The sequence below is a fragment of the Lissotriton vulgaris genome, chromosome 12 (assembly GCF_964263255.1).
Source record: "Lissotriton vulgaris chromosome 12, aLisVul1.2, whole genome shotgun sequence".
NCBI classification, from domain to species: domain Eukaryota; kingdom Metazoa; phylum Chordata; class Amphibia; order Caudata; family Salamandridae; genus Lissotriton; species Lissotriton vulgaris.
In genome coordinates, this window is record NC_141700.1 from 364,539,737 (window position 1) to 364,552,133 (window position 12,397).

General features: G+C 46.8%; 1 protein-coding gene across 2 annotated transcripts in view; it reads right to left on the reverse strand.

Moving 5' to 3' along the window:
- The window catches only part of CEP89 (centrosomal protein 89), a 1,308,678-nt gene that overhangs the window by 397,509 nt on the left and 898,772 nt on the right, over window positions 1-12,397 (reverse strand). The window lies entirely within an intron of this gene.

Consider the following 12,397-nt stretch of genomic DNA (forward strand, 5'->3'; position numbering starts at 1 on the left):
AAGAGAACTCGTTGGCCAAAAAAGGCCCTAGTGCAAAGTAAAAGTCATGTACCCTGTATTCTCTATAACAATAAAGCGATATCAGAGAAAAAACTGTCCTAGTAAAATCCAAAGTGGGGCTCTCAGAATTCATTCCGTTATACCAAGAAGAATGAACACCAAAAGAAAGATGAACAATAATTCCTCCATGGTACAAAGAATTTTGTGTGAACAAAATGACCACACGAAAGTTACATAATGCCAGTTGTATAAGATTTTGCCGCAAAGATGTATGATCTGGACATATACATAATATATATAACATTGTGTCACAATAGACACTGAGTGGCCTGACAACTCATAAAATTTCACTGGGCAACATTTACTGCCGGATTGTAAGTATTAACAAAGCATACCCTGACATGACCTTCAGTGTCATGGTTTGACAGTCTAACCATGACTCCGAGCCGTGGGTATGCTCAAAGTACCAAGGCAAGCGAGAAAAGAGAAGCAACCACAACTCACAATAAAACCAACTTTCTGTTCTCTCTCTTTTTTTTTTTAAACGAAGAACAAATATGTATATTGCAAAAGGGAACATACCTATTAGTGCAGTACCCAAAAATAACATAAGGATAAAATTGGAGAATGGATAACCTGCCTTTTGCACGTACTTTATTACTGATGCCACGTACTGGGGGGTTTGTTTGTTGTTCTATATTTGACTGTGTTTCTATTGAAAAATGTATCTATCAGGAAAGATAAGAGTGGGGTTCCATGGAGGTCGTAGGAGAGGACATACATGAAAACCAGCGGATACCGGAGATGTACATGTACTGTATGCAAATGGCTATGATTATTTTGTGACATGTACCGACTTTACGCCGCGCGGCCTCCGGGATGTGGGCCACGTGGCTGTGTATTATCCTGAATGTTACATGTGGCTAATTTCACCTCTCGATGCTCCGAGAGGCTATACCGGATTGTGTCTTCGATGTTTTCCGCAATAAACATATTTTTTTTTTAAAAAAGGATAAAATTGGAATATTAAATGGAAATCATAAATAAAATGAAGACCTGTGAGCAACAAGCACATGTAACAACACATGTGATACAAAACAAAAGTTGGTCAGAAGTCCGTCTCAAGAAGCAACAGTCACGATTTCCCAAGGACTTGTGAAGCACAGGGAAAATAGATACATACCCCAAGAGGGCAGGTAACATATAGCCTCCAGACAGATGCAGATAGCATTGCAGATGAATAACAAGAAGAGGTTCCAATAAAGCCTAAAAACTCCATAAGATAAACTGTATGACTGAAAACAGGTAGGGAATCTGCAGCTAGAAGTCTCCAACAGATTGTTTCCAACACTGCCTACCACACGGTGTAAGATACAGAGCTCACCCCTTCATGTTCCAAGGGCGAACCAATGAACTACCTATCCCTTCTCACAGAAGAGAACGCCACTAACTTGTGTCTTCCAAAAAATACTCTATAAACTCTGAATTTACTTACACAACTCTTCTAAAAATTGAAGCACTTATAATAAATATGTAGATAAGAAGTCCGCTCAGAAAAAGAAAACAACCTGCAGCATAAAACGCATAGTCCAAAAGGATTTTAATGACATTTGAACCACAAGAGTATGTATTCAAAAGAATACTTAGTGTAAACTCTGAATCCATCAGCACCATAATAAATATGCACACCACAAGAGTAGTGAGGACATACTACGCTTATTACTCTAATGAGTAAAGACCAAAGTGTTCCAATATACCAGACTTGCCACTGGCATGCCAACATGGCCATATGCAAGACAATGAAAAGTTAATACCATGCACATTTTATCATACTGATCTGCTTCAAAGAAGCTTACGTTCGGAAATCTTCCATACAAGAAGATATATCTCTTGATAATAACCTCTTGAGCACAAAGCTCATCCTCAAGGGACATAGGGAAACCTCCCTCAGTCATCTAAATCAATACCAACTTGAACAAGCATTTGCAATGCAATAGGGTTCGCGTTATTAAAGTTGGAGCTATTGATGTTGCATTATTTAGCAATACCAATAGCTCAAACTTTAATAATGCGAGACCTATTGCATTGCAAATGCTTGTTTGCATTTGTCAACCCGAGTGGGACAGGTATGCCTAGACGTGGGTCCTGTGCTTACCATGCCACTGGCGTCAAGCTAGCCTGGCTAATGAGGGGTGATACCCTAAATACAGTCCCAGGATGCTTGCTTCCGGTCCATGGAGGACCAGGCCTTGCATTTCGGGTTGGACTGCTCCCATGGGGAGCAGGGTCAAGACTTATTTGCATAAGTCTTGGTCCAAAGTGGAATGACGTGGTGAGCAACAATAGAATGGTTTTAAGCCCAGATCTTGGTACTGGGGGTGAACGTTTGACATTGTTAAGCATTCTGTCCATCTATTGTTCTTTTTGCAGTAATCTAGAGATGTAACAAAACTCAGTATAAATCTCTTAAAAGATATATAACCATTATAGTTCCATATTAGCCAGTTTCATTTCTATTCATATGCTGGGGTCAGTAGTGTTCTAAAGTAGTGAGGCTCAATGGGTCCTTAGTAAAATGTGCATCGAGTAGCTAGCTACATAGAAGAAAAATAGGGTAAAATATCTACAGTTGCATCAAAGAGGTGGAGGTGTGTACATTATTACAAGTGAATGTTATTCTCTACAACAATAAATATGCATAGCCACAAACACAAATGCGGGTGGAGTTGAAGGTAGCGCTTCCTACTGTACGTGAGCTGTCATCACTGTGGTACGCAATCGGCGGCAGGTGAGAGGCGAGGGTGTCACCGCACCGACTGGGGGCACGCAAGTCACCGTCTACTGCTGATGCGTCCCTAGAAACCAAACCCAAGGCCATGTCACTTTCGTCCTAAGCGTGGAAGGGTATTCTCAGATGTGAGACCCTTGCTCATTGCACCATCAGGATTCAAGCAAACCGGGCCGAAGACGGCTGCAATGCCAGAAACCGGTCCCCGGGAGCTTGTTTCCTTCCCAGTGTAAGAATTGGCTTTTGTAGTTTGGTTTGCCCTGTTCCCATCATGCACTCGGACAGGAACAGACTAATTTGCATACAGCCAGGTTCTGAAACTGGGATGGTGCAGTGAGCTAAAAAACGGTGTTGGATCTAGCCCTGATCTCTTGACTGGGTGAGAGCTTTCTGCTTAATTCAGAGACTCTGTCCCTCACCACCCCTTGTTGTAAATATTTTTGTCCACCCTAAGCGTGGAAGGGTATTCTCAGATGTGAGACCCTTGCTCATTGCACCATCAGGATTCAAGCAAACCGGGCCGAAGACGGCTGTAATGCCAGAAACCGGTCCCCGGGAGCTTGTTTCCTTCCCAGTGTAAGAATTGGCTTTTGTAGTTTGGTTTGCCCTGTTCCCATCATGCACTCGGACAGGAACAGACTAATTTGCATACAGCCAGGTTCTGAAACTGGGATGGTGCAGTGAGCTAAAAAACGGTGTTGGATCTAGCCCTGATCTCTTGACTGGGTGAGAGCTTTCTGCTTAATTCAGAGACTCTGTCCCTCACCACCCCTTGTTGTAAATATTTTTGTCCACCCTAAGCGTGGAAGGGTATTCTCAGATGTGAGACCCTTGCTCATTGCACCATCAGGATTCAAGCAAACCGGGCCGAAGACGGCTGTAATGCCAGAAACCGGTCCCCGGGAGCTTGTTTCCTTCCCAGTGTAAGAATTGGCTTTTGTAGTTTGGTTTGCCCTGTTCCCATCATGCACTCGGACAGGAACAGACTAATTTGCATACAGCCAGGTTCTGAAACTGGGATGGTGCAGTGAGCTAAAAAACGGTGTTGGATCTAGCCCTGATCTCTTGACTGGGTGAGAGCTTTCTGCTTAATTCAGAGACTCTGTCCCTCACCACCCCTTGTTGTAAATATTTTTGTCCACCCTAAGCGTGGAAGGGTATTCTCAGATGTGAGACCCTTGCTCATTGCACCATCAGGATTCAAGCAAACCGGGCCGAAGACGGCTGTAATGCCAGAAACCGGTCCCCGGGAGCTTGTTTCCTTCCCAGTGTAAGAATTGGCTTTTGTAGTTTGGTTTGCCCTGTTCCCATCATGCACTCGGACAGGAACAGACTAATTTGCATACAGCCAGGTTCTGAAACTGGGATGGTGCAGTGAGCTAAAAAACGGTGTTGGATCTAGCCCTGATCTCTTGACTGGGTGAGAGCTTTCTGCTTAATTCAGAGACTTTGTCCCTCACCACCCCTTGTTGTAAATATTTTTGTCCACCCTAAGCGTGGAAGGGTATTCTCAGATGTGAGACCCTTGCTCATTGCACCATCAGGATTCAAGCAAACCGGGCCGAAGACGGCTGTAATGCCAGAAACCGGTCCCCGGGAGCTTGTTTCCTTCCCAGTGTAAGAATTGGCTTTTGTAGTTTGGTTTGCCCTGTTCCCATCATGCACTCGAACAGGAACAGACTAATTTGCATACAGCCAGGTTCTGAAACTGGGATGGTGCAGTGAGCTAAAAAACGGTGTTGGATCTAGCCCTGATCTCTTGACTGGGTGAGAGCTTTCTGCTTAATTCAGAGACTCTGTCCCTCACCACCCCTTGTTGTAAATATTTTTGTCCACCCTAAGCGTGGAAGGGTATTCTCAGATGTGAGACCCTTGCTCATTGCACCATCAGGATTCAAGCAAACCGGGCCGAAGACGGCTGTAATGCCAGAAACCGGTCCCCGGGAGCTTGTTTCCTTCCCAGTGTAAGAATTGGCTTTTGTAGTTTGGTTTGCCCTGTTCCCATCATGCACTCGGACAGGAACAGACTAATTTGCATACAGCCAGGTTCTGAAACTGGGATGGTGCAGTGAGCTAAAAAACGGTGTTGGATCTAGCCCTGATCTCTTGACTGGGTGAGAGCTTTCTGCTTAATTCAGAGACTCTGTCCCTCACCACCCCTTGTTGTAAATATTTTTGTCCACCCTAAGCGTGGAAGGGTATTCTCAGATGTGAGACCCTTGCTCATTGCACCATCAGGATTCAAGCAAACCGGGCCGAAGATGGCTGTAATGCCAGAAACCGGTCCCCGGGAGCTTGTTTCCTTCCCAGTGTAAGAATTGGCTTTTGTAGTTTGGTTTGCCCTGTTCCCATCATGCACTCGGACAGGAACAGACTAATTTGCATACAGCCAGGTTCTGAAACTGGGATGGTGCAGTGAGCTAAAAAACGGTGTTGGATCTAGCCCTGATCTCTTGACTGGGTGAGAGCTTTCTGCTTAATTCAGAGACTCTGTCCCTCACCACCCCTTGTTGTAAATATTTTTGTCCACCCTAAGCGTGGAAGGGTATTCTCAGATGTGAGACCCTTGCTCATTGCACCATCAGGATTCAAGCAAACCGGGCCGAAGACGGCTGTAATGCCAGAAACCGGTCCCCGGGAGCTTGTTTCCTTCCCAGTGTAAGAATTGGCTTTTGTAGTTTGGTTTGCCCTGTTCCCATCATGCACTCGGACAGGAACAGACTAATTTGCATACAGCCAGGTTCTGAAACTGGGATGGTGCAGTGAGCTAAAAAACGGTGTTGGATCTAGCCCTGATCTCTTGACTGGGTGAGAGCTTTCTGCTTAATTCAGAGACTCTGTCCCTCACCACCCCTTGTTGTAAATATTTTTGTCCACCCTAAGCGTGGAAGGGTATTCTCAGATGTGAGACCCTTGCTCATTGCACCATCAGGATTCAAGCAAACCGGGCCGAAGACGGCTGTAATGCCAGAAACCGGTCCCCGGGAGCTTGTTTCCTTCCCAGTGTAAGAATTGGCTTTTGTAGTTTGGTTTGCCCTGTTCCCATCATGCACTCGGACAGGAACAGACTAATTTGCATACAGCCAGGTTCTGAAACTGGGATGGTGCAGTGAGCTAAAAAACGGTGTTGGATCTAGCCCTGATCTCTTGACTGGGTGAGAGCTTTCTGCTTAATTCAGAGACTCTGTCCCTCACCACCCCTTGTTGTAAATATTTTTGTCCACCCTAAGCGTGGAAGGGTATTCTCAGATGTGAGACCCTTGCTCATTGCACCATCAGGATTCAAGCAAACCGGGCCGAAGACGGCTGTAATGCCAGAAACCGGTCCCCGGGAGCTTGTTTCCTTCCCAGTGTAAGAATTGGCTTTTGTAGTTTGGTTTGCCCTGTTCCCATCATGCACTCGGACAGGAACAGACTAATTTGCATACAGCCAGGTTCTGAAACTGGGATGGTGCAGTGAGCTAAAAAACGGTGTTGGATCTAGCCCTGATCTCTTGACTGGGTGAGAGCTTTCTGCTTAATTCAGAGACTCTGTCCCTCACCACCCCTTGTTGTAAATACTTTCTGTAAGGAGGCAACTCACTCATCGCCAGCCCGTCCCTGAGGACTCCGCCTGCACGCTCCGTCGTCTGCGCGTGCCTTTTTAATTACCGGATCCTTCGCGGAGAGGTAGTGCATAGAGGATGCAAAGCTGGCCCCAAAGCCTGGCATGGATCATCCTTCACAAATACATCTGAAAGATAGTTCCGTGGGTTATCCGCCTGCTGCTGACATCTACGACCGCTCGGCAATCAGACTTTCGTTAAATGTGTACCATAGGAATGAGGTGTTAGAAAGGGTTTTTACAGTGCATCCGAGATAAGGTTTGTGGCTGTAAGCGCTATATAGATAGTACAACATTATATATTCTCGTTGTCCACTTCCCAGGGTTTGTCTACAACAGGGCCATTTGGATCTGAGAACAAGTGCCGGTTGGCGGCAGTACAGCCAATGGCAAGGTTAGGCCGCCAAACTGAAACCACGGTTGTAGCGCAGGAAACGCTGTCGCCGTGCGTGTGCACGTTGGCTGTCCCTGCGCAAGCTGTGATGAGAAGACACGCCGAGCCGAGGTAGGGGATGTGTGTGTGTAAGTGCCGGGGGGCGGGGGTTCTGTATGTATGCATGTCTGTGTGTGTGTGTGTGCGTGCATGTGTGTATGCGCTGCTGCGGGGGTGTGGGTTCTCGATGTGTGTGTGTGCGTGTGTGTATGCGCGGCTGCGGGGGTCGGGGGGTTCTCTGTGTGTGTGTGTGTGTGTGTGTGAGAGTGTGTGTATGCGCGGTGGGGGGGGTCTGTATGTGTGTGTGTGCGTGTGTGTGTGTGTGTGTGTGTGTGTGTGCTTCCAAGGAGCCATGGGAGACAGGAAGCGCTCGTGACCTGATCCGTTTACGCGCGCGTGCAAATCACTTGTCTCCTGTCTCCCTTGACTCCTTGAAAGCAGAAACGATTGCAATAGAGTTTCGCAGCGATGATCGCAGTGCGAAACCTAAAAAGGGAAAATGCTACTGAGAATAAAACACCTGCTGTCTCAGGAACACCACGTGCTCAAACCAACAATGGACATGTAGAATGCCCTAATCAAGCTTACTCTCTCACAAAGAATAGTCTGCATCTCAAGCATAAAGAAAAGTTACATCAGTAACAGAAAATGAAAGGTTATGACTCTGAAGACCTCTGTCTATCACGGAAGCGTCTATATGCTGCATCAGCTTGACGCACAAAAAGATGGGCACCATCAAATGGCATGTCGACCAAAGTCGGCAGGCCAGCCCCTGAGAAACCCGAATTTGCCTACCTAGCACAACGCCTGAATGCCACTGCCGATGCCATGGATCTACAGAGTCCGTAGTGCCCATACCACACTTTATGGTAAGCCTAGCAGCCTGCTGGCCATCTCAAATCATATCACCAATCTCTGAATGTAGGTTATCCAGAAGAAATGGCAACATCACAGGGCTGAGCTTGAAGAAACAAAGATGTGTTTACCACATGCATCACGACTCCTGGACTCCTTACCCACTGGAGCTTTAGGTATAGAATCTATATCCTGTGAGGAAGTCACAACATGAGTCATGAAGCAACGTGTGGAGGGATGCCTATGAAGACAAACCGGGTCCCCGGGTGCAGGCAGGTGTCTACGTGCAATACCCCGGTCCATTGATGCCCCAGACTCGGGTTTGGTCCAAATACCTAATAAAATATCAAAAAGGGCCTCCCCAGGGAAGAACAGGTTCTTCCGCGGTCTGTCCCTGAAAAAGGACCTCAATCAAAAGGAAGGAAGGTAGGAAGTAACAAGCATACAACTATAGCCACTTTCCTTAGCATGTCTGCAAAGGAGGAGGAACTTGCCTCCGTAGCAAGGCCAGAGGGAGATGCAACCCAGAAGCCCATGAAGAATCCAGGCAACTAGCCTCTCCTAGAGCAGACAACCAACTCCCCTCCATCTGAGGCACATTAATGCCGGGAATGGGCTGAAAAAGCCCTGCCTCAATTGACACAGGCTGTCTTTTCACAACCTCTTCCTGAGAAGGAATCAAAACCTGCATATTTCCCTCAGTTTGAATAGTCGACTCCGCATCTGACGTCGTACGATGCCTACACGGAGGAGGAGAAGCAACTTCGACCACCGCCGACGTCAGTGCCTGAGTTGGCTGATTGAAGTCTGCGTGGTTGGTCGAGATCCCGAAGGACTGATGACCTGCGCCAAAGCAGCACCAGACGATGTCGACGGCACCGATCCATGGACTCCATCAGCTAAACAGTCACGGAGGGCAAACTCTCCCGACGGCGCTCCACTCACCTCCTTGAGGCCTAAAGGCACTCCAGAGGGAAATGGGGTCCCAAAGATGAGGTGCAAGAATTATAATATTGCCTCATCTGAGCCATCGAGGCCCAGGATCCCGGAAACTCGGGGAGACGTGGTGCAGAGACGGAGTCTCCACGCGGTGAAGCCAGAGGATGCCGCAACTTCACCTGCTCATCTTTTGACTTCCACAAAGAACAACGTCCCCTAGAACAGCTTCTGCTCTTAGATCAACCCTGCAAACTCTCTTCCCGGGACGATGAAGACTGAGCATGGGAAGCCTCCGAGGACCTTGACACACACGCCGCCATCAACTTCAAACGCCGCTCCTTTAGCGACTTTGGTTTAAGTTTCTGCCAGGAGCCACAATCCTCGGCGTCTTGGTGCTCGCTTAAGCACCAAATACAAATTGTATGTGGGTCCATCAACAACATATGTCGGCTAAAAGATCCACACGGTTTGAAACCTGTAGACATAGAAAAGGCACCCTGTTCCACTGACAACAAAGTATTGAGGCAGGTCAAAAAATCGACCCGAGGAACCGCTTCTCCGGATCCGCGTTACAGTGCAGAAAAGGAGAAACTGACGTCCGTGAGCCGGAGCGGAGTTAGATGGCTCAACTGACGTCATGACTGGAGTCGATGTCATCGCGGAGCCATACAACACTGTCCCCTGGTGCTCAGAGGTACTGCTGAAAAATTGCCGGCTAGATGTCTCTATCAGATATGCTATGATCTCTACAAAACACAGTCTGCTACCACCACAGTGCTACATGCATGAACCAGTGACAAGGACAGTAGTCTTCTGTGACTATAGAGGGCTCGCTTGGTGCACTTGCCCAGCTCCAAGAGAAGTTCAGGACCAGACTCTGGTCAAAAGCAGGACTAGGCCTTGGTACACACACTAGGTTGGCTTGAGGCTGGCGCCAAAATAGAGACTACCAGACACTCACAGATTGGCATGAAGGGCATGGTACACGACTAGATAACATTCAGAGAACATTCCTATCTAATATTACTCTATTCAGTTGACTGTTGCCTATGGGAGACCCACTCTCTGCTGCAGGCGCACTACAGTTGAACTATTCACAATTAAATGACTGCAGCTACCAGAAGGCTTTTTCTTTAGAACCACTAAAAGCAGTTAAGATCAAAGGTAAAGGGCCTCGTTCCCAGGTTACAGTCTATTTCAGGATTTGCCAAGTACCATTTCATGCCACTACAACTTCACATGAAGTCTAGTCAGGAGCTGTAATTTTTCCATTTTTAGGTCTCGCCTATGCAGCGCGCATGCGGTGCATAGGAGGAGACCTCTTGAAATCGGTTAGGTTTTTCGCTTAAAAACATGCAAGCGTTGCATTGCCTTCAATGGCAACGCGTGCACTTTTGGCGATTCCCTTGCGGGAGCGAGCAGCGCCATGTGTTACCAATTAGTGCAATCGCTCCCTTAAGGTAAATAATGAATGTCCCTGCTCTCGGCTGCACGCCCCCCACTGCTCCCACTTGTTTCCTAAACAGTTGAAACCAGTCTCCTTTGTATCAAGGGGATTTATGGCTTTCATGGTAGTCACAAAATCCAGCGGAATGCCCTTCGAAACACACAGTTACAGATTCCCAAGCATACACTTGCAGTCACTCAAGTAAATTGTCAAGGGGTGAACAATTTGGAGGAATAAGTATAACGCAAACGTTAACTTGCTGGTGTAACATTTGTATTTATTTCTCAAACCATTTTTAGCTGAAGAGAATCTCCCCTCCCACTTCCCACCCCCACCACCCTTGAAGCACGCCTACCCCTGCCTTCTGTCCCAATTGCATGTGAAGATCAGCGGGTCCAGGACAGACAAGCCTGGGGCTTGGAGTGCAGCTGAGGAGAGATGTGTACACTGTGCTCCAGTCCTCATTTGATGCCTTTTCTGGTCCCTTCACAGCACTCGGTCTTACACCATTATACATAGCATAAGTGGATCTTTTCATCCTCCTGGATAGCTCCCGTCTCCTGGTTGCGGAAATTAATACTGACAATATCCCAAAGGGGAGGCAGGGTCTTCTAAGGGGCCCAATGAAGTCATATGAGGCATGGACCCGTGGAGAAAACTGTTGCCATGCCTTCAGTGTCAGTGTTACAAACGGATAATGCTCACATGCTAGCTGCAGGAAATGGATGGATCAAGGATGAATGAAGTATTTATACGCCTATGTACGCCCCGAGGCATCTTGTTGTTACAACTGATATTAACTGAATAAAAAGTGAACAATTATGTGACGCCACATAGATAAAGGTAGTTGACTGACCAGTGCTTAATTTGAGTCGAAGATTTCCAGTGCTCGGAAAACGTTACTTAAATATCAACACCAGCTCCTATACTAACTGCATCACAGGCAAGGTCCATCGCCGTAAGAGACTGTAAAGGCCCTCGAGAGGGTTGCTACTATCTTTAGGTTCACCCACTCCTACAGGGCATTTTAAGCCACCACCCCCACTTCACAGACTGGGGCCTCCTGCAGAGAGATAGGGAGCACTGGTGTGAACCAGATGGCAACACTGCGTTTTTCTTCTTGTCAGTTGCAGTCAATGAAGTTGCCAGCAAAATAGGGCTTTGCAGTGCTTAATTTGTAAAAAAAACCAGACGTTTTGTGGCTTAGCTTTTTCTAAGAAGCCAAGTCAATAATGTTAGGTGGTTTGAGGCCGAGATATTCCAACAAGCAAAAGACTAGGGCGGGCTGATGCCGCGGCACAATGATAATGGACAAGGTTAGAGACATTAGTTTTCAGTTCCTGCCATTGTAGGGCCTCAGTGGGATAGCCTGGGTTATGTTGTTCATTCTGGTCCAGTTCCTTCTCAGAACAATGTAGGGCAGAGAGGCCCAAGAGTGCAGGCTAGCATAAGTCCATTCCTAACATCAGCAGACCAGGCAGCAAGAGCGGGCCTTATAGTAGCCCAGACTGCATGTGCATGAACTCTAAACACCAGGGCACAAGTCCTAAACTAGCATTGGCATAGCCAATAGGTCTCGCCATTGGGACCTTATAAGTATTTAATTATGCAGCACAATATCCTTGGTGCAACATCACCTATTGCATGGCTAAACACTTATAATGTCCCAAAGGCGAGACCTATTGGCTATGCCACTGCTTGTTATAATAAGGCACATATCATTAATTTCATCATAATCGCTTTATACATCCCACTACTGAATCCCTGCCACAAATGAACAGTTTTCCGAACTAAAAATGTCAGACAGGGGGGAAGGGAATGGATACTGAGGCAAGAGCTCCTTGATTGGGCAGTCAATACTCTAAACAGGCAACATCTTAATACTCAGTCAAAATAAAGAACCCCTGATGGAGAGCTATGATTAACTATAAAATAGGCTTCTATGTCAGGGCACAGAGGCGAGGATTAGGCATCATCTTTCTTCTTTATTACAAACGGCAGCTATGTTAAACACGATAAACAATCAAAAAGGACTTTGTTCCCCATGATGCCAGGGAAACGATGAAGTACTAAAAAAGAAACAAGTATGTCCAGTCAGGAACATCCAGACCTGTAACTGCTGTTGTCCTTCCTTGAACCACCTCTTTCTTCGGCTGCTGCAGCCGCGTTAAGATAAGTACGGGACACAAGTCCCTTCAGGCTTCATTACTACCTTTATCACAGCTTGCTTTGAGTGTGAGGTTTTATTTGGTATTGTGCGAGGTCTCGGCTTTGTTTTTTCCCCCCCAAGGCAGCGGTAACAATGCATCGCTCCTTCATGGTCTCACCCTG